The following is a 23,530-nucleotide window of genomic DNA, read 5'->3' on the forward strand; positions in this document are numbered from 1 at the left end:
AACAAAATAGTGAATCATCGCTAATTCCAATATCCTCCTTATGATGCCGACCATCATAGGCTGTGACCACATCTTTCCTGTGTTTTTAGCTAGTGTTAACTTCTGTTTTTTTATTTCAAACCCTCCATCTCTAAAACCAATCCCTCATCTCAGTTCAGTTAGCCATATCTGAATGGAAATCTTTTCCAGCATGGCCCTTTGGACATGTGACTTGGAATTCAGGGAGTCCCCACATATCTACAGGACTTCAGATTGGCCTTTCTGTTCACACGATGGCTATGCTGCTCCCTTTTGGTCTGTATAGGGTTCCTTCATGTTGTTGTTCTTTAGCCAAAGCTGTCGTTTATCAAAAGAACAAGAGAAGCCATGTGATGATTTTTTTTTCAGGATTCCTTTTGGCCAGTGGCCCAGTGCTAATGAAGCCCCTTCCAAAGTGCTAAAGAGCTGTTGCCAGAATCAGTTATAGTGAAAACAATAGGGGAGTGGCACAGAGACAGGAGATCCAGTGTATGTGTGCGTGCAAGCGTGTGTGAGAGAGTTAGTGAGTGTGTGACCTTGTGTGTAGAGGGAAGAAGGCTTTATAAATGTATTTTTTGTTGTCCTTTTCCCTAAGTTGGAGGGGGATATGGCAGAAAAGGATTCCATACCATGTTTTGCTTTATTTTTTATGCTGGATTACTGGAAAAATAATCTAATGGGAATACATGCAATCAGATTTCATACAGGCTGAAGAAAATTCAGATTGCAATCCTCAGTTGGGAGTAAGCTCCATTAACATAATGGCATTTATTTCTGAGTAGACATGCAGAGGAACTGGCCATACACCCCGCAATTTATTTATTTAATTTCATTTATAGCCCACCTTTATATTCAAACAAACATTCCAGGTGGCTAACATATTTAATTTATTTGTGTTTTATTACCAGATACCTTCTGATCTTTATAAATGTTTTGCTACATTGTTTGTTGTTATAACAGAGCAATAATCCTAATAAAGTGAAGATGTGGGTAGGGAAAAGATATTAATCCAATAAAACCGTTGAGATGCATTTTACCGAGTTGGAACTTGTTAAGTATCAGCTTTTCTCAATTTGCTTTATTTGGTATCGGTCATTTATACTTATATTTTTTCTGCTAAATATTTGGGTTTTTCTAAGTATTTGCCTACTGAATAAATAGCTTGTTTTAGCTTCTCTGTAGTTTAATTTCATTTCTATGTAACATCGGAGAACATTTTTTATATTTCCTATTGTTTCCATTTTACTTCATGTATGGACTTGGGCGAATATCACTCACCCCTTCTCTCTATCTAATGTATGTGCATTACATTTAAAAAACTTTTTCAGTGCAAAGTAACCTTCACAATAAAAATGTGTGTGTGTGGGGGGGGATGTGAAAATGTAAGTAAAAGCTATATGAGTAGACTTCCTGCAAAATCTTCGTTCTGAGTCTTTTGGCAAATCTGTTCTGCCTCTTGTGTGCATTTATGTGGAAAATGGAGCAGTCAATTCATTTTCCTGTTTTTATTCATCCTGTAGGCCTGCTTTTTGATTTTTATGAATCAAAATATCATGCTATTGTGTTGCCTAAATGCACTTTCAGGTAGCTAGTTGAGTTTGTAGCCTTCAGCACCATCTACTGGAGACAGTTGAAAACAGAGGGAACCTGTTTAGTACGAGGATTTAATAAGCAGAATAACTGGGAATATGGGGGCTGGTAGCTGGTAGCTGTGGGTGCTGTTGCATGCAATTTTACCCTCTCTGTTTTCTCCCACATTGGGGAAACAAAATTAATCAAAGGAAGAGTTTCTTTAAACATACATAGAATGTCATGATTTCCTCCATAAGAAATACCAGCTCACCTCTCCATATGCATTGGATGGCTTTTGTATTCAAAGAATATTCTAGAAAAAAAAACGGTTTTTAGGTTTTAAAATGTAGACATTAAGTCATAATCCTAACTTTTACATGCATACATTTCATAACGGGGTGTGTTTTCTCTCACTCACACATATGTAGACAATGCCACAACCCTCTCAAATGGATTATCCTGTATCCCTTTGGATTAAGCAACATTATGGAAAACACAGAATAGGGGTAAGAAATAGTAAGCTAAAGAAATGCAGACTGTGGTAAGAAAAAGAAACAGAGCTAAACCTAGTTTACATCCACAACCATCACTGTATCTCTTCTTACATTTCTACCCTTATCAACCATCCTTGCTTCCACTACTTCCGTATACTACTTCATTCACAGCTTTTTGTTCTTTAAATGACTCAATTTAAAGAAGATCTCAGATCACTCAGGATCTGCTCATTTCCACTGAACCATAACTTTCTTAGACTTCCCTTTCCTCTCAACACATTTGGTCCTCCATTATAAGTTTGTTTTACAATTTTATCCTAATTAATTAATTAATTAATAAGGATAGAATTGTAAAACAAATTAATTAATTAATTAATTCTCCATGTATGAACCAAACCATCTTGCCTACTGGTCAGTTAATTTTGTACTGGTCCATATTCATTCAACACCCTTTTATTTTTTACTTACCCTTCTTGTTTTATGTCACAACCATATTAATTCCCCTGTTTCCCACTGCATCCAACTTACTTATGTTTTTTCGGACATAACTCTCACTTTCATAGGACAAAGTAAGCAAGGTCTTCAACACAGCCATTTCTTTTGATAAACATTCATTCCTTGTAACAGACCACATACTACCCATGACCTTTCTACCTGCATTTGCACATCTCAAAAATTCTTCATTTGCAAACATTCTACCCTGGTAAATACATTTCTCCACTTGCCTTGTTTTCTGCCATTTCTGTATAATTTGCAATTGTTCATTCCATTTTTCCTGCCAAACAGAACTATCATGGTCTTTGATACACTAATTTTAAAATCTATGTTTCTCACTACATCATACAATCTAACATTTACTGGGTCAAAAATATAGCATCAGTTGCATATGAAAATACACACACATTCTCGTTTCCAACATATAATCTTACCATAAGCATTCCTTACACATTTATCTATGAGTATATTAAACAATCAAGAAAACATCACCCATCCTTTTCTTATTCCCTGACCAATATTGAACCAAGGGCTAGCCATTTATGCTCATACATATTTTACTTCCATCATATATAATTCTTAAACTTCAGTACTATATTTGGGCAAGAATAAAATAGTTCTCTAATTCAAGTATACTCACTTTACATTTCACTTCCTCTAAATCAACAAGTGTACAATAATCTTTGTTTCTCACATTCATACATCCCACAGTGACATGATAAGAGCAAAAATCTGGTCTGCACAGCCCCTAACCAGCATAAAGTTGCAGTGCATTTCCCAGAAGGTCACCTTTCAATCAGAATTCTGCCAAACATCTTCCCAGACACACTTAACAAATTAATCCCCCACTCACTTTGTATTTTTCCCTTGCATAGAGGAACAATAACACCATTCTTCCAATTGTCAGGCATAGGTGCAGTGATATACACCCATTAAACACATCACACAGTAAGCTCTCCACATGTAAGCCATATCCATAGCTTCCTTAGGCATGGAAACCAGTTGGGTGACTTTGGGTCTGTCACTTACTCTTAGCCCAACCACCTCACTGGTTTGTTGTTGTTGTGGAGAAAATAGGAGGCAGGAACATTATGTACGCAGCCTTGAGTTGTACAAAATAAAGGGATATTAATCCCTTTAATGACACAAGACAAAGTTATCACTAACTTTGTCTTGTGTCATCTTAAAAACTAACAAATGCATCACTGCAGCATTTCTCAAAATGTGATCCATGGCCTGGCACCAGTTCTTAGAAAATATACAAACAATTGTTCTTTCTTCACCTTCAACCAGGGTTTTGCTGCAGCGCTCCAGTCAGCAGGGAAAGATGAATTTACCATTCAATAATCATACTCAACCTCTATAAATCTATTTCTCTTGTGCCTTTGAGTCAGTCTTGACTCCCAGTGACTGTCTAGACAACTGGTTAGCCCTGGCCTCCTTCCTACGGTTGAGAGAATGGCCAGCCCATAGTTACTTTTTTCTCTTTCTTTTCTCTTGTTTGTATTATTCAGTTTAGATTAGGTTTTCTTTTTCTTTTTTAGAACGTGTATTATATAATGTGCTTTTCTACACGCTATAAAATATTTAGTACATTTGTACACCAACAGTAATCCTATGTTCAACCCTGCAAACTCTATCTTGAGATTGATTTTGAACAGCTGCTGATTTTATGGTTTAAATAACTGCCTAACTTTTGAAGTTTCTTCCCCCCCACTCCCATCTTAAAGATATATTTCCTGAAGACTCAAAAACTTATACATCCTTTACTGTTAGTCTGGTTGGTCCTGTCAAAACTATCATCCAACTCTGGATGTTGGGGCATACAAACCTTTAGATATAACTTCTAAAGCTTTCCTTCTTGTCCCAACAAGCTGACCTGTCAATAATTTAAGGAACTGAAATTAAAAGCAAGGAAAACTCATTGCATTTCACTGAAGCTAAGTTTTTTTTTGTCCAACCTTGTTTTAAAGATAGCTTCTGCATTTTAAATAATTATTTTATGTTTTAAAAAAATAAATCATCTGAATCAGTCACACGACACATAATGGGGCGTACAGACTTCTAAACAATAATTTTAAAAGCAAGTTGTCTAAGTTTTAAAAGCCCCCTGAGGTGGCTAGTGAAAATCAGTGAAGAAAGATCAACTTTGCTCCCAATAGAGCGTTAGCCAATTTTGTTGGGGAGAGGCAGCCTCAATTCTTCTTTATTAAGAAGAATGATTTAATCAGATGATGTTTGCCCCACATATCCAGGAAGCAATAATTTCATTACCAGGTGCCAATCTTTCCTCTGAGCTGAGGAAGAGCTGTTTATTTTAGAGGGAGAGGGTGCAACTTTGAAAAGAGTTTTCCATGACAACACCATTTAGGTACCACTTCATGCGTTTTTAGAGGATTAAAAAAGATCTTTAAAAGAATTTGCATTTGGTAGTTAAAGCAAGTGTACCCTCCAAAACAATATTTTTGTTTCTTGAAACAATATGGTTCCTTTTGAATGAATCTACATTTATTTTATTCATGCTAAAGAGATAATGCTCTGTGAGCCTAAAAGTAAGTAGACAGCTTGTTCTCATGGTCCAGCCCTGGAATGAAACTGCACCTGTCATTCATTCTATTGCACTAGATTTCAGGGAAATCCCAGGAACACAGCAGGGCAGCAAGAACGTCCACTATGCTACCTCCTCAAACTTATCCTAGCTCTTTGCTAGCTGCTCTACTGATGCAGTTTGCTTGGTACTCACACTAGAGCAGGAGTAGGAAGGGAAGGTTTGCATGTTCAGGGAAGTGACACGAATAAAGAGATTTCCAGGTGGCTGTTCCCAAAATGTAGAACTCCCCTCCACTGAAAGCCAAGTTATTTCCTTCTCTGATATCATCTGGCAGGCAAATGCATTTTTATACAGCCTACATTGGTTGTATCAGTTGGCTGATAAATTCTGTTGGCATGGTTTGTTTTAATGATGTTAATGTTGTTTTGATCTATGTGTACAATTGTTTTCATCCTATTGTGGATCTTTAGCAGAATGGAGAGATATAAATTCAATACATGAATTTAAGGATGTATTAAGAATTTAATGTATTAAGCATTTAAGAACTTCAGGACTGAATTACTAGAAGATGTCATTGCTGCTGCATTAGGATATATTCATGGATGGATTTTATAAATACAAATTCATGGTAGAAGATTTCTGTCTTTTAATGTTTCTGAGTCATATTAGCAAAACAGAATCAGTGTGGTCAGAGGAGATTATCACTCTGATCTTTAGTGAGAATGCCACAGGGTTCTACATGAGTCTTATTTTATTTCCTATGCTATTGACGTCTTCATGAAGCCACTATGAAAATTATCTGGATTTTGGATATTGATATTCCACCAATCATCAGATGAACCCCTGATTGCCTTCATTTTTAGCCAATCAAGTGCAGCAATGGATGTTCTATATTAGTGATAGACATGTAATCGGCTAAATAAAGCTCAGTAAAATGAGGTTCAGACTAAACAAAATCAGGGGCAGAGTTTGCACTGTAATGTCACAACATACAGTACATTATTTGCCACTGCCCTTGTCATGCTCAGAGATCCCCATGCACTGAATGACTGAGTTTATCCACCTTGCTGCTGGTTGTCCTCTTATTGTCTTTCCTACCACCTTTCCCAGCACTGAAGCCTTCTCCAGAGATCTAGGTCTTTGCATAATGTGTCCAAAGTAAGAACATTTGAGCCTGCTCATTTGTGCCTTGAGTGCGAACTCTGGGTTTTATTTGATTACTCTGGGTTTGGTTTGTTTTCTTGGCTGTCCACAGTATTCTCAGGAGTTTCCTCAACACCAAAGTTCAAGTCGTCAATACTCTTTCTATCCTGCCTCCAACTTTCACTTCCATAGAGTGTCACAGGGAATACCATGGCTTGTATGATTCTGATCTTTGTAGGTATAGACACATTACAGCGTTTGAATATCTTTTCCAAGGTCTTCATGGCTGCTGGACCAAGTGCTAGTCTGTGGTGTATTTCCTAACTGCTTGTTCCTTTACTGTTGATGGTTAAACCTAAAAGGCAGAAGCTACCCACCACTTCAGTATCTTCATTGTCAGTTCTAAGGCCGGTTGTTCTACCTGTTGTCGTTAGTTTGGTCTTCTTTATATTTGATTTTAGTCCCATTTTTTCTCTGCGCTGTTTGACTTTTAGTACTAGGGCTTGCAGGTCCTTTGTGTTTTCAGCTATCAGGGTAGTGTCATCAGCATAGTTCAGGTTATTCCTCCAGTTTTAGAACCACACTCATCTTTTTCCACTCCCGCTTCCCTTAATATATATTCAGCATATAGGCTGAATAAATAAAGGGAGAGTGTACAGCCTTTGTTGCACTCCTTTGCCAACCTGGAGCCAGTCTGTTTCACCAAGTTCTGTCTGTACTGTGGCTTCCTGACCTGAAGTTTTTCAGGAGGACAATGGGATGTTCTGAGATTCCCATTTTTCTGAGCACTTTCCATAGCTTGATGTGATCGACACATTGAAAGACTTTTCTATAATCGATGAAGCACATACTGACTTCTTTTTGGTATTCTTTGGCTTTTTCAATTATCCAGTGTTTTTTTTTTTTTTTTAATCTGCGCTCAGTTGTTACCGACTCTGCAGTGACTGCTTGGATGAGTCCTTTTGCAGTTTTCAAGGCAAGGTGTTTCGGAAGTGGTTTCCCAGTGCCTCCTTCCTAGAGCAGAGCCCAGCTAGCAAGCGCAGGAGGCGGGGTTTCCGTTGCTTCGCACCCTTTTCGGGCGCACGCAGTTTTTCGCGCTTATCGGCAACTGCTCCCGACTCCTTTTTTGCAAGGCGCCGCCAGCATTTTTCCTCCCACCAGAGTGAGAGTACCCATTTATCTACTCACATGAGTTTTCGAACTGTTGGGTTTACAGGAACTGGGAGGAAACAGGAGCTCACCCTGCTAACGCGAAGGCTGGACTCGAACCGCTGAAGCATCGACCATTTCTGGCCGGCCATGTAGGGCTCTAATCTGTGTTGGACGATCCTAAGCAATCCTAAGTGATCAACACAGTTGAAGGTCTTTAACATCCTATCCAAATGTTCACAATCTTTCCTCTACAACTGTTTAGAGCCTAGAACTTAAGATCAATTTCTCTGAATATCTGTGATGTATGAGATGTGCTGGATAGCTTCTCGAGACAGGTCTTGTTGTAGTGATATCCTGGCTACAGAATGCTGTCTCAGAAGTGGTGCATCCAGGACCCTTTATATTTCTTTCAAGCACCAGATGAGAGAGCTCTACTTTCTCATGCTCTTAAATCCTGATAGTTTTCAGTGCTTTTACTCAATTTATTTTACTCAAACATTATTTGTCATTATTTTGATGTCAATTTTAAGCCACGTTTACATTGTATGTTTGTGTTTTAATATTATTTATGGTTTTAAATTACTGTAAACTACTAAGGGAAACTCAGTTTGGGGTTAGGGTTAAAACCATATAAAAGATAAAAATAAAAAATATCTAAAATATTTTTGTTAAATGTACAAGTTATTTTAGAATTCTCACATGTTTATCATTAAAAGAACCTTGCAACATGTATTAATATTGCTCTTGGTCAGGCTTTGAATCCTTGTTTTTCATATCCCAACCTAACACATTTTGGCCAAAGCTTCATGGTGGAACTCACACTTTGCAAGCATGGACAAGATTGAGCTTTATTCCTTGTAATCTTCAGGTTAGGTGGCAAAGACTCCAGTCTAAAAAGCCCTGTCATACACAGTACAGTTCTAGACTAATCAGACGCCTGAATTAGACAGCCTTTTCTGTTCTCAGGGCCTAGCTATATTTTTGCAGTCACAACATCCACCAGGATTTCTTTCCGGAATGTATAATGGTTATCAATATAGTTCAGCCTCAAGATGCCCTATTGTTCTGGAGATAGGACCATTCTGTTGGCTCTTTCCTGCCACCCACTGTATGAAAAGAACCCCTTGTTCTCCTCTCTCACATGGAGCCATTTCAGATGTAATATTTATGCTTATAAATGTTTCAGGAGAGCTCTGATTTATCAACCATCTCCTCCTCTTTCTCCCTCTTATTCAAAGATTTCAACAGAGCAACAGATGGCCCTTGCAGGCCATTTGCTGTGACTGAAATGGTAACACCACTGAGAAGGGCTCAGAACTTTGTGACTAATAATGAGTGCTGCTTCTTCTGTAAGCACTGTACACAGTGCCTCCAAAAATATTTTGTTTGTTTTTTGAAAAACAGGCATCTGGGCTTGTACCACCTGCTACTTTCTGTTCTTAGGGCATGTAATTTTAAATCATAATTAAATATGGTTTTATGTTTGTTTTTCCATTTTGAAATTGATTTTTGCTCTGAATTTGGAATGTAAGGAGCAGCATGCATGATCCTTATTCATTCAATGAGACCTATTGAAACTATCCTACTAGACTGGAAATAGTCCTCCATTTGAGTTCTGCTTCAGATAATGTAATCATGAAGAGAAGGGCTGCCTTCAGTAGTTAGCATCTGCACAGCAAGCAGAGTAACTGGTTACATTCTTTTCTGTTGCAGTGAGATGCATTATATTTCTTTCAAAATAAGCATAATTATTTTTTAATTTGCAGATACACATGGAAATTATTTTCTCTTCTTTTTTACAATGCATTCTCTTTTTGGTGATGCACACATGTCCATGAAACAGCTGGAAAAATACCCAGCTTGGCCTAGCTCTACAGTATGGTCAGCTACCCAGTTTGCCAACATTCAAGGAAAATGATGAGATGGGTTAAGGATTTACTTACCGTATCTAAAAATGTTCTGATAAGAAGGAAAGGGAATGAGTCTGTCTGCCATGTTGGGTCAACCGATGACATGGCCCTCAGTAGCCATCATGTGTTATGTTTCCAGACTGATCTCTGATGAAGGTAGGCAACTGATTCCACTCTTAAACAATAATAATTGTTTATAACAATTTATAATAAATTATAAACAAATAAATAAATTATAATAATTTCACTCTTAAACAATAATAATGGATATGGAAGAAGCCAGAAACTGCTTATAAACTGCTAGAAATGTGAGCTGGAAGTGAAAGGGAATGGAAAACAGTTTTGGATCTCTCTCAGGTATGGATGGAGGGGTGAGGGTAGAGGTGGAAAAGAGTGTGACAGTTGCTACTTGAAAGGGACAGAAAACAAGTGGCCTGAGAATGGAAAAAGATGGTTTAATGAACTATTAACTATTCTTAACTATTAACTATTCTTACTGGAGGCCAGATAGTTCCAAAAAATACATCTCAGGCCCAGAATGAGCCCTTTGTAGTATCCTGAGGACAATATGAACCTTATCTTGTAATTCTAGACATAGAATTAAAAAAAAAAAAAATCTGTTACTTGTCTAGTGTTAGAAAAGCTTCTGTTCTTTCCCATATTATATATAGCTCTCTCTCTCTCTCTCTCTCTCTCTGTGTATATATATATATTTCCTGCACCTGGATCAATCAGTCTAATTCAAACTAGGCCACCTGCAGTTCTGTGATTATCTATTGCTCTCAACCTATTAGGGTTTCTAGCTTAGGACTAAGAGAAAATAAATCTTTGCTACTATCTAGTGCTGACCAAATTTTTGCAGCCCAGATCTGGTAGCCCTATTCTAGCCTAATTTTAAAAGCCTTTGCAAACAACCAATTCTGTCAAAAATGATTTTTTTTTTTCTTTTTGGTCCTGACAGTCTGCTGTGTAAGGAGTAAAAGAATGTCCTACAGAATATATGTGCATGTGTATGAGAGAGAGAGAGAGAGAGAGAGAGAGAGAGAGAGAGAGGAGGTACCGCTAAAGAGAAGGAGATACCAGAAATAGCTAAAGTCGGCATGTGATATGGCTCTAAAAAAATTAATCCCACAAGAATATGACTCTCAGTGAAAAAAGATTGTTCATCCCAGTGAAAACAAAATATGATGTGCTCCTTACACTGTTGTTTAAGCCAACGTTTGGGAAGGGAGGATTTCCCTTCCCTTCCCATCCCATCCCATCCCATCCCATCCCATCCCATCCCATCCCATCCCATCCCATCCCATCCCATCCCATCCATTTCGCTTCCCCAGACTAAAGAAACACTTTGAGCCAACCCATTCTGAAAGACTGTTTTGTGTGGTGGGAGGGAAGATTGGTGGAAACACACACACAGACATATACATCCCTCAAAAAGCAGCTCTGTGACCATGGTGTTATAACAATAAACCTGTATAGATTAATTGTGGATGCTGTAATGCTCTAGTTTCGCAGGGGAATGAAGTGCTGAACTGAGGAGCATACCCTGCTGGCAGAAGAAAAATACATTTGGAAAACTTTTCTCTTTCGGTCACATGACTGTTCAATTAAAAATCTTGAATTGCTGCAACCCCTCCCTCCCCCCAAAAGCAGTTTTAGAGTTAGGTTGCTCTTACATGGAAAGTGTAAATAAGATGTATTTAGCTCAGGGTTTCCCCCCTCCCCTCATTTTAATATACTTACCATATGTCGCTGGTGTTTGAATAGCATGCCAGAGCTTGATCTAGTCCAAGGCAGGCTTCTTGTCTAGCAAGGAAAGCTGATGGAGAGAAAGGGCTTCATAGACACAATTCATAAGAGGCTCTTAGAAGCAGGCACCTTGTTTCTCTGCAGTGATGGGGTGAAGCTGAAAGCAGCACATAATGAGACTAGTGTCTCTTTAAGAATTCCTGAGGTTACTAATGGATATAGGTCACCCTAACAGTCTTAAATAAACAAATCATTTTATATTTATAAGATTACTATCCATCTGTGGCTGCTTCTGTAGGTCTAAGAATGTGTGAAGGAAATGAGCTGATAGGTCTTACACATCACACCTTCATATCCTAAGAATATATGGGGAAAATGTCACAGAGTATTCCTGATCAATGTTATAAAAAGGATGCGCTGTTATCAGTCTTGCATTTTGTGATGAATATATTACTGAGTGATAAAGACAGGATTTACCATATGGAAATTTACAGTTGTACCAATTTATGTATCTCCCCAAACAAACAAGTAAATGAATAAATTTCAGCATCAGTTTGTAACCTGGATTCAGAAATCAAAGATTAAGAAGGCAACAAAATGACAGCAAGCATTCTGTAGTGGTCACACCAGAAAAATCCAGTGCTCCACAGGTAGTGACGGTCAAGTTACATTGAAATAAAAGACACTTAAGTTATTTGTAGAATGGGTTTACTTTATTTTACTTCCACTCCTATACCCATTTCCCCCCCGCCTTTCTGGAGCTGTTACTACCCAAAGAGAGATATGGCAAGAGCCCAGTTTGCCCCCCACAAATTGAAAGATTTGTATATTAATTTAATATTAAGGCTCTCACATCTTCTGCTTCTCAGTCTTCAGTGCAGATCATGCAATTCCAGCTTTGCCATATGCAGATGACACAGTAATTTTGTCTGTCTCCCAGGTGGGAATGAGGAGGGCACTGGTTTCCTCTTGTTTAAAGAACAACTTGTAATAAATCATATATAAGAAAACTAGTTTTAGTTTTTGCACAATGCAACTATAGGATGCATAAATGGCAAATTAACGGGACATCAAGACAGCAGGTGCGTACTTAAAAATACCTTGGGGTGCAGTTCCAGGCTTATCTTGAAGCACACCTTCTCTTATTGGGCTAGTGTTGTTCAATGGAGCGCCTCAGCTGTCGTGAGATTTTTCCATTCTAAGAGAGCACATTTTATTCCCCCAGCTTGCAAGGTCTTTCTTGCTAAGATTATTTCTTGGGTTCTTTATGGTGTTCAGATTTGTACTTTTACGAAGTTTAATAACCTGCCAGTCCAAGTTTATAAGAGCTATCCTTGCAGTGCTTAGATGCATCAGTAAGACACAGGTTTGGTTTGGTTTCTGTGGGTGTCAGGGGCTGGGGTGATCTCATTAATTTCTGGTTAAAATTAATGCTTTTTCCCCTGTGGATTCTCAGAGTCCATTTTAAATCATCCTGGCTAACAAGAGCAAACAGCAAACAGTCTTTAGCCCTCTCTTAGTCTCTGCCCATTGAGGTTTGAAAATGCCAGGAGTCATCTTAAGCAGCATATCTGGGATATTGATTTCCAAACCAGTCTAAGCTTAGTATCCAATCCCACAGTCTGTGTTTTTTGCTCACATGGGCATGTACCATCATCTTATCTCTCCATTCTAACTCTGAAATTTCACCTGGCCTTCACCTTGGCCAGGTTGGATGAACTCCTCCACTCAGTCCTGTGGGGGCATTATAAAAATAATACTCTACAGCAGCACAGATGCCCATATGGGGACTGCTGCATGGAGTCCCTGAGACACCTGCTCCTTTGTTACTCTCTTTAAAGGAATCTGAGATGATATTCATCTATCCCAGTGTTTCTCAACCTTGGCAACTTTAAGATGGGTGGACTTCAACTCCCAGAATTCCCCAGCCAGCCCTGCTGGCTGGGGAATTCTGGGAGCTGAGTCCATCCATCTTAAAGCTGCCAAGGTTGAGAAACACTGATCTATCCCATTTTAAAGAAATACCCCAGCAGACAATAGGATGCTTATTTGTTGCTTCTTCTATCTGACCAGGATTCCGATGTATCTTCTCAGGTTGCCTGATTCTGTGCCTCTATTTGTTTTATTTGCCCCACCTACCATTGAAGATTAATGTTAATCTTGATGATTGTCACTATTATTTGCATTATATTGTATATTATATTATTGTGATGTTATTTATTTTATGCCTACTTTTTACTTATATCTATATATTTCAGGAGTATGTATTTCTATATAGTGTTTTTGGCTTGAAGGCTGTAATAAAGATTTGATTTGATAATCATTTATCCAAGTATGTCCCATTGGAAAGACTTATATAGAATTGTCCTGCAAATGTTACTCACGTTCTCTAAATTAGGTCCTGCAAGTTAATTTTATTTGGAGAAAATCATTTCTGTTCTAAGAGCTTCATCTGACTTCACATTTAACTTAATACAGGGGTAGACAAACTTTTGGCTTATGAAGCCATTTGGAATTTTGACCATGTTTTGGTGCTCCCATAAAATAGCCACCATGGAGGAGGGGGTCCCTATTCACAAAATAATTATAATGCTGGACATGGCCAGTCACAAAGCATTTTTAGAAAGGAAATAGGTTAGATTCCCTATTCATATTTCTAGTCCCCCTTATCTTCAAGGCTTTCTGAAACCAGTTCATTTTTGTCTCTTTTTTTCTGTGTGAGCACAATTCAGAAAAATTCAAGGGGTAGCTATCACTAAAGACATGTGCAGTATTTGGACTGCAGTTGAAATAAACAAGATTTATTCCACCCTCATCTCATTCCTGAACATTCCCTTTTTATTGGTCTCATTCCAAAATCCATGGACAGAGCAAATAAAAAGGAAGTGAAAAGTTCCAGTCAATGACACACTTTCTAGAATGTGTTTTTTTTAAGCATACCTTGCAGTAAACCCTTTTATAAAAAATGGGTAAGTTATAAGTTCTTACAAAACTATTGTGGAAGACACAGTAGTTGTACCTGGTATGAGAAAAAATGATCCCTTACTGTTATGAAATGCCTTTTTATAACAAGATTAATTCTATCAAAGAATATCTCTATTTAAATAAGTTAAATTACTATCCAAGTATGTGCTATTCCCTCCAATTCTGGAATAAATCTCATAAATCTTCACACACGCACACATACGCACGCACACATACACACATGTGATCTTGATGTATGGATAATAAGTTGCCAATGACTACAGGTACATGGTGACATATTTCAGGATAAAGAAGTTGGGTATTGATTAGCTAAATCAAGGCTGTGTAGATATATGATACAGAGGCCAAGTGTACCATCAAGCAGGGAGAGGAGAAACAGATGACCACATTTGTGTAACATTTAACTTCCCACCATTCATAAATAATAGTAGCAATCTTAATAAAAAGTTGCTAGAAGTGTAAGCATTCTGACAATGTTTAATATTTCATTTTAAAGCTGGAATAATGAATGCTAAATTATATGGCAATACTTACAGCAGAACTGTATGTATGACATTCAAATTAATACTAAATGAATTCATTACAAGAAGGATAATTGCAATGAATGGCTAATAAATTAATAATGACAGAGCATTTAAGATTCCATGCATACACAGATCATTAAATATCCAATTAGCTAGCTGTTTGTAACTGTAGCAATAAGATGTAACAAAGGTATTTGAAACTGGCAAATCTATTGGCTTTTTAAAAATGATTACTTAGCTCTTTGATTGTTCTATCCTACTTATAAAGCTATTGTTTTAAAGTGCTCGTAATTTCTTCCAAAGATGGTTATTTACATCATTTTGGAAAAAAATATACTTTATATTCTTTCCTTCCAAGCTATTAATAAATAATATACAATGGTCCTGGACAGAACAGAACCTTGTTTAGATAGATGTACAATCAATGACTGTTGTTTGTTATGAATAGTTTGTCATATAGCAAATTTATTACAGCTCACATGGGCTTTAGTGCTAGCATCTGTTTTTCAGTGCTAGCCATCAGTATGGCTAGATAAATGCTAGATGGAAGGGCCTAGGTGCAAAGTGCATTTTCCTCTGTAATAGAGTCCACTGGAGTTGGGCGGCCAATAAATTTAAATAATAATAATAGGAAATTATGAGAAAGGTTTCAAGATAGATACAAGTTCAAGCATCTTTTTCTAGGATTTAAAACTTGACAACGTAATTGTTGTGTACCGCCCAGAGTCGTAATTGTTGTACGCCATCCAGAGTCACTTTGTGAGATGGGCGGCTATATAAATGTGATAAATAAATAAATAAAAAAAAACATAATAGTAACATTTTTCACACTTTCTTAATTAATTTAGAACAAGCTTTAGCAATGCAGCCATAATGGTAAATGCATTAAATTAGTACTGTTACTCCAATTTATCACTAGAACAAAACCCACTCTAAAACGTGCTATAGATTAATATCTGTCACTGTCTATTTCTGTTAATGGTTTAAATCAAAGCTGTCCTCTAGATCCATATGAAGCCCATTCAGGGTAATTTGGAACAGATTGTCATTTACTTGAAGCAGATCAAACAGCTCACCTATCTTGTTACAAATCAAAATCCTCCTCACATTTCCTGCCCCAGTTTGTCATTATGGAGCAAATGGCAGTGTGACAGCAACAGAAGTGTCTCCAGCCCACCAGTTGCTTGTGCAAAATTTCATGGTCTACAGGTGATGAAGAAGAAATGATGTCCTCAATTCAGAGTAAATTCAGATCAAACTACCAGCTGAAGTGGTTCTTATGATCAGATCACAATCAGTTGCTTCAGTCACAGAATCCTAGATGCCTTTGTGTGACTTAAAAATTATTCTGTGCTACATACTCTGAGACAAAAGAGAACAGGTCTTAAACTGTTCATGGGTGAGATCCCCTCAGGTACTTAAGGAGTCGAACTGGTCTAACCTTCAGCCATCTTTTCACTAAACTGAACATATCTAGTTCTCTCACTCCTCATAAATCTTAGTTTCCAACCCTTCCTGACCCTTTTTGCAGCTGTTTCAGCTTTTCAGGCTCTTTCTTTAAATACGGTGTCCAGAAATGGATACAGTTCACCTTATGTCTGCCTATGCAGAATATAATGGAAATATTAATTTCTGTGATTTGGAAACAATATTTCAATTGATGTAGTCTGAAAATGAATTTGACTTCTTTTGCAATAACATCACACCACTGGCTTGTGATCAAATATAATTCTAAGGTCCTTTTCACATATACTATTACCATTCCAGAAATTCTTCACCCTATACTTTTGCATTTTATTTCTTTTCATAAGATAAGAATTTTGCATCTGCCTCTATTACATTTCATTTGTTCTGTCAAGATAATGTTGAATATTATTACTGTCTTCTATTATCTGTACCACTCAGTTTTGTGTCATCTGCAGAGCTGATAATTTGCTTTTTATTCATCTCTTGCTCCAAGATATTAATGAAAGTGTCTTGGGGCCAAGACAAAACCTATGGCATTCCACTTAATAGCTTACTCCAGTTTGATAACAAATTGTTGATGAACATTTTTTGAGTACATTTTTAAAACCTGTTGTGGATCCAACAACCTAACAGCATTACAACAATCTAACAAAGTTGATGCTGATCAAAAGTCCTTGCTAACTTTTGGATTACGCTCCATTGTTTTCAAGGTGCTTACTGATTGATGGCTTTATGATCTGCTCTAGAGTCTTAACAGGTATTGATGCCAGACTGGTCTCTAGAGTCCTGGGACCTTCCCTACCTTTTTAAAGCTATGGACAGTATTTGCTCCTGTAATCTGGTACCTCACCTGTTTTCCATAATTTCACACATATAATCAATAGTCTCAGCCAGACTGTCTGTTAAGTCCTTTCAGTATCTTGAGACGTAATGCATTATGACCTGTAGATATGAATTCATTTAGGTTTATAATATTCCTAGATGGTGTTTCTGTTAATCTCAAACTGGAATCTTGATTCTTCAAACAGTCCATAACTGCAAAGTGGAATACATATCCTATGTCAGAGAAGGTAAAAGGTAAAGTTTTCTTCTAGACAACTCAGTTCCTATTAATATCATAGACATATCTATGTAGTTCCCTTGGCAACAATACTGAAATTTTGCCATAGTCTTCTTCTGGAATATTTTTTTTAAAAACTCCTGGTCTACCTACAGCCCTGGGATTTCTTGGTGGTCTCCCATTCAAGTACTAAATAAGAGTTGAGTATTTCTCATTTGTTATGGCTGGGTCAAAACTTTGAAGGAATGTTTTGTTCTGATGAAACTTCAGTGGAATCACACCATAGAAGCACATCTGCAAATCAAAACATAAACCTGTTTCAAAGTGAATCCTGAATCTCTAATTCATATGAATTGGAACAGTTAACTTTTTGCCAGTGTCACTGAATGACTGATATATAGTTCATTTTCTATTCCTTTTATTCTGAACACATCTGAAGAAATGTTTTTCTTGTTGCTGCTTTCTTTTAACCTCAGCCCATTCACACTTTTAGCTTTCTTGACACCATCACTATGAATCTGAACTACATTTGTAAATTCTTTCTTGGTAATATGTCCCAATTTCCATCTGCTATACCTGTCCTTTTTTATTAAACTTTTTGTGTAGCCACATTAACTTATTTTGCTGTCTTGTTTCCCCCCCCTTCACTGGGATTGATTGCAACTGCTTGTGGATTGATTGATTGATTGTTTGATTGATTATGTGCCATTGAGTCAGTCTTGACTCTTAGAGACCACATAGATTTTCTCCAGGAGCATCTGGCCTCAGCCTGATTCTTCAGCTCTTTCAACAATGCACCCATTCCTGTTGCAATTAAGTCCATCCACCTTGCTGTTGGTCATCCTCTTCTCTCTTCTTCCACCTGTCCTAGCATTATAGATATCTCCAAAGAGCTAAGTCTTCATATGTGTCCAAAGTATGATAACTGAGTCTGGTCATTTGTGCCTCAAGTGAGAACTCTGGATTGATTTGTGCAATGATTTGCTTGTTTTCTTGGCTGCCAATGGTATTCTCAAGCATTTTCTCCAACACCAAAGTTCAAAAACATCTATAGTCTTTCTATCTTGATTTGTCAAACTCCAACTTTCATTTCTATACAGTGTCACAGGGAAAACCATTACCTGCATGATTCTGATCTTTGCAACTACTTGTAGTATCTCCTTCTTTAAGGGCTTCCATCCATATTGGGCTGCTTTTCACATGAGCTTCTCTTACTCACAGAATCACACTTACTACTGTTCTGAGTTCATTAAACTCTATATTCTTGAAATCCAACATATATATCTGATTACACTCAGCTTTAGTTTTCCTGAATATCAAGAATTCTAGTATTATGAGGTTTCTAGTATATTCACTCAGTCTCTTGAACTGGTTAAGTTCAAGTCAAGCATAGCTGATCCCCTTCTTGCTTGTTCTACCTATGAAGAAGAAATTTGTCAGCAAGGTAGAATAGGAATTTCCTAGAGGAGCTATGCTTAGCAGAGTTTGTCTCCCAGTATAAGTTGGGAAATTACCCCTCCCCCCCCCACTACTATTTTATGATCCTTAGAAAGATCCAGAGTTTGTTTTTGGAAAACATTATTCATACCTTCTCCTTGGCTAAGTAGTGGGTAGATTATTGTCTGGAATGTAAGCAGCTTAGAAAGGACTTGGACCATACTTGTATATCTTAAATCAGTTTACTCAGCAGCCAGGCTCCCAGATTTTGACTTCTAGGATTCACTAAGCTACTTATCCTGCTCTGTTGGTCCTGTTATTTGACTGAGTAGTCATCAGATATGAAGTTATCAGATTTCATGGGCAAATGTTTATCAACCCAGTTATACAGTAGACCAGGAGCTTCTTCCTTAGTTTAAGCCCTGGCCATCTCAGTGAGTGCCATTATCAGTATGCCACAGGTATCTCCTTTGGTTCCAACCATGTGCAACTATTGTTCTTGGGGCTGATCTGACTTGTCAATAAGAGTTTTCTCTTACTATTTTGACCATGTGGTAGTGTAATATCATCTGTGTTATGAGCTGTCCAGTGTTAATGTGCTTTAAGGGCCTAAGAGCCATAAGATGGGAAAGAAGGGGTGTGGTTATTAAATAAATTTGGTTATTAACTGTGAGTACTTGGACAGCAGACTGTGCGCCTACGCCAGTGTTGTCCAAACGTGGCCACTTTAAGATGAGTGGACTTCAACTCCCAGAATTCCCCAGCCAGCATGGCTGGCTGGGGAATTCTGGGAGTTGAAGTCCACTCATCTTAAAGTGGCCACGTTTGGACAACACTGGCCTACACGTATCATGTATCCTTTTCCTGAAAAAGTGCTTAGCTGTTGTAGCTTTCTTCTAAGCAATTTCAGTAGTATAATTTTGCATGATAATTTTTCATAATGTGCTCGGAAAATGTTGATTTCTGCAAATTTTCCCTAGAAAATTCTGAAATTAAACCTGCTTAAAACGGCTTACCTTTATATTAAAGGTGCACTTGGGATTTGGATCAATATCCCTCAGCTGTGTGTATAATGAACGTGTAATTCTCATTGTTTTAGTATTCAGAAAGGGAGATGTTGTGTGGCAATAAAAATGTGTAGAACTATATTTATACACTGGAAAATTAACATTCCAGCGTTGCTGGAAAGAAAAAAATGGCTAATGTTGATATTTCACAAATTCATTGTTGAGGCACATCACCAGCCCTCTAGAAGCAGCTTATTCAATTCCATACTATGAACCTCTTGTTCACTTGTTCCCTATTTTTCTTTGTGAAATATTCAAGAGTAGGCAATACCACTCCATTCATTCTCATTCTCCCTCCTCACAGAGTTTTCTTTGTGTTTTCTTATGTATCTGTATTTTTAGCATTTAGCCTAGCACTTCCTTATTCCCACTGATCTGAAATCAAGCCTTGTGGCCCATTTGCTCGGGAAGCTCCAGGAATTCATTCTGGGGAAGGCAGGCCTTCAGAAGCAGCAAAACCATGCAGTGGAGGCTTCCTGCTTTTTCACAGCTGAACTGAATAAAGGCTGTTGCAAACTAAAGGGTCTGTGGGAAGATAAACACCGATTCTTCTATTTTCAGCAGTTAGCAAAAACAAGGCATTGCTAGTGTGATTCTGTATAAAAATAACATCATGGGTACGGAAATGAACTTCAACCTTGCTTCTCTGAAAGGCCAATTTGCTTCCCAAATCATCCTTAAATCCAATGCTTAAATAATAATTTTTAGCCATCATGCAAGGGGGTATATAATTTTTGTTGTTTCAGTTTGCACTGTGGTGGGATCCAGTGTGAGAGGACTATTGTTTTGGCTTTGAAATTCAATTATTTTCTCACTTATATCTAAGCAAAGTGTGGAGTAATTCTGCCCAAAGTCAGTTAAGGCATCACTAATTTACCCCAGTGTGACAGAGAGAAGAATTTAACCATCTGCCTCTTTTTTTCTCTCATGAAACCAGGACCTCACACTTGAAATCAAATCTTTTGTCCTCCAGTCTATCACTGTAGCTGTTAATCTTGTTCCAGCATCCCTACTGGGTATTTCTCAAGGCATGAATCTCCTCCTCATTCTTCCCCTCCCCGCCCATCCTTCTGGATGCAGCCCCTTCAATTGCTCATCTTCTCTTTCTTTCTCCAGCACAGTCAAAGCATGCACTTAGTGGATTGCTTCCTAATTGGATATTAATTAAATATTTTAGTTTTTAAAGTGCACCTTTAGTGGTAAGCCATTTTGCTCTGTAGTTATCTCAAGCTTTCATATGTACTTGTTCAGATGGCCCAGACTCATTGTCTGGCATTGCATGCCCAGTTCTTGACTGAGAATTTGGTGGCTGCTATCCTGTGGTCATGTAGGCTGCCTAGAATGATAACCAGTCAAATTATATTTGTATATAGGATTGCAATTAAGGTTTTAATTTCTGGACTATGCAGTTTGCAATAGAATATGATTGCTTAGCTCCATATCCATATATTTAAAAACAACAACTACTCATATGTTAATTATTTTGGCTTTCTCTCCTGATAATTGATAATTCAAGAAAACTGTAGAAGGAAAAGAGGTCAACTGAAGGCACCTTGTTAAATGTATATATCAACTGGGTAAACATTTAAGTTCAATACAGAAAATGGGTGACCAATACAGAATACAGATTACTGGCTCCATATGCTTGAAATTTGAACTCGCTGCCACATAATTAAAATCCTCGGAAAATTTGACCCAGGCTTCCAGTGAATGTTGAATCCTAACTATGCAAATTTGGATTAATTCTGATGGAAATAATTAATTTTCCCTTTAGATGGCAAAGATTTAAAGACTCTAAGAGCAAACCTGCTTAAGAAATAATTGGTTGGCATGACCACTTCAGAAAGTTATTGCTTGGGATCAGCAAATTGGTCATTTTCTATCTGATTAGTTCCTCATTTTTCCAATCCTAAACTTGTTCCACCCTATTTCTGCATCAGTTTCTAATTTTTTAAAAGAAGAGGTTGCATGAAAAATTGTACAAATGATAGTGCACATTTCTCCCAAATTACAATGGACTTTCCCCCAAAGAGTATTTTTGCAAACAATTTTCTTTCCTGCACGGATTTTTGTGTTGTTGTTGTTGTTGTTTTTTCCTACAAAGAGAGAACTGTACTTCAAAATTCAGCAAAGTGTACCTACTGTTATTCCGGTATATGTACTGTAGCAGAAGGCTTCTTTTTTGAGGTCAGATGATTTCTGAAACATCCAGAACAACCTGTTCCGAGGTTGGCACATTCTGGGCATCTCCAGGGCAAGGCTGCTGATGGAATGGAATGGAGCACACACTCTGCCTACACTACTATGCTGCTGCAAGTTACCGTATTTTTCCGTCTATAAGACGATACTTTTTCCTAAAATCCTTACGCTAAAAATTGAAGGGCGTCTTATTCAAGGAAGTAAGACAAGGAGAGAACCGCGTGGTTGCAAAACTGCCCATACTTTGTCTCTGCAAACAGGCTTCCTCCTATTGCTAGCCTCCAATCACGAGTGAAATAGCTTGACTCTGCAAATAGGCTTCCTCCAATCACGAGTGAAACTGCCCAACCTGTCTCTGCAAACTGACTTCCTCCAATCAAGAGCCTTATATAACTGACGTCAGCTGATGCTGAACAAACCAATTGGAAGAAGTCTGTTTGCAGAGACAAGCTATCGGCAGTTTCACTTGTGATTGAATGTAATCAGTTATGCAAAAGAGCACGGAAATAGAGCTGCAGAGAGACGGTTTGGACCTCCTCCCACTGAGTGTATCAGGTCAATGTTACCTAATTACTAAATAAAAATGTGTTCTGCACTATTTTTAAAATATTGATTTCTTAATTTTGGGTTGGAAGAGTGGGGGTCGTCTTGTACATGGGGGCATCTTATTGATGGAAAAATATGGTAGATAAAAAATACTAGGAATATGCCGTTTAGTGTTTTAATAAAGGAACAACTGATTAGCACAGGACCCAGGAAAAATATTTTATTTTAATTGGAAATCTACAGGTCTCAATAAAGAAAAAAAAAACACAGTAGAAGGAAATTAATGAATAAAATCATGGAACAGTTTTTAATGTTACGCACATCAATTGATTTGTGCTACGGTTGAGGTTATAATACAGACCCACTACATACATATGTTATTGTACAATTATTGATTACACACTGAAAAGCCTGAGTGCCACAGTTTTGATGTACATATTTTCCTCCATCTGTTTAGAGAAATGAAGATTGAATAAATGAAAGCTTTTACCAGCAGCACCCTCCAGTAAGATACTTTACCTGCAATAGAAACAGTGATTGTTGGCTAGTAAATAGCCTCACACTTTACATATCATGGATGTAAGCCATATGATATTTTCCTGCTGTCTTTTGAAACCTGCTTTTTTATATAGTGACACTTACTATTCAAGATGGGTGTATAAACCTATTTGATTCATATATTGTCTTCTAGGCTTTTAGAATTTGTCTTATATTTCTTTTTCTTATTTCCATCAGTCCGATTTCAATGTTAACTTGCATTTGGTTTTAATAGATAAATACTACAAATCCAGGCCTAACCCAAAAAGTCAGTCCAACCCACATCCACACCCCCACACAGATGAAAACACACCCAACTGTCTGCTGAGCCTAGCTGTAGGCAAGAACTGAAGGAACAAATTAGGCATAATTGAGTGTTATTAAACCACAATTTAAAAGAGCTGTGGAACCTCTTCCTTCATAGTAACTCTGCTGACTTGTTATGTGCCCTGAGAAGTTTTTTATCCAACCTTTTTGCAACACAACCTTTTGTTAAGTGATGAGTGTTTTAGCTGATTCTCTAAATGAAAAAATAGACACATACTGGATTTCCATAATCACTGTGAACTTTTATTGTTTCCTACACACTCACTCTTAGCCACTTTGTCTAGCCACTTCCTTTCC

The sequence above is a fragment of the Python bivittatus genome, unplaced genomic scaffold (assembly GCF_059951505.1).
Source record: "Python bivittatus isolate LINGU-HERP-01145 unplaced genomic scaffold, Pbiv_v1 ctg000840_np1212, whole genome shotgun sequence".
Taxonomy (NCBI): domain Eukaryota; kingdom Metazoa; phylum Chordata; class Lepidosauria; order Squamata; family Pythonidae; genus Python; species Python bivittatus.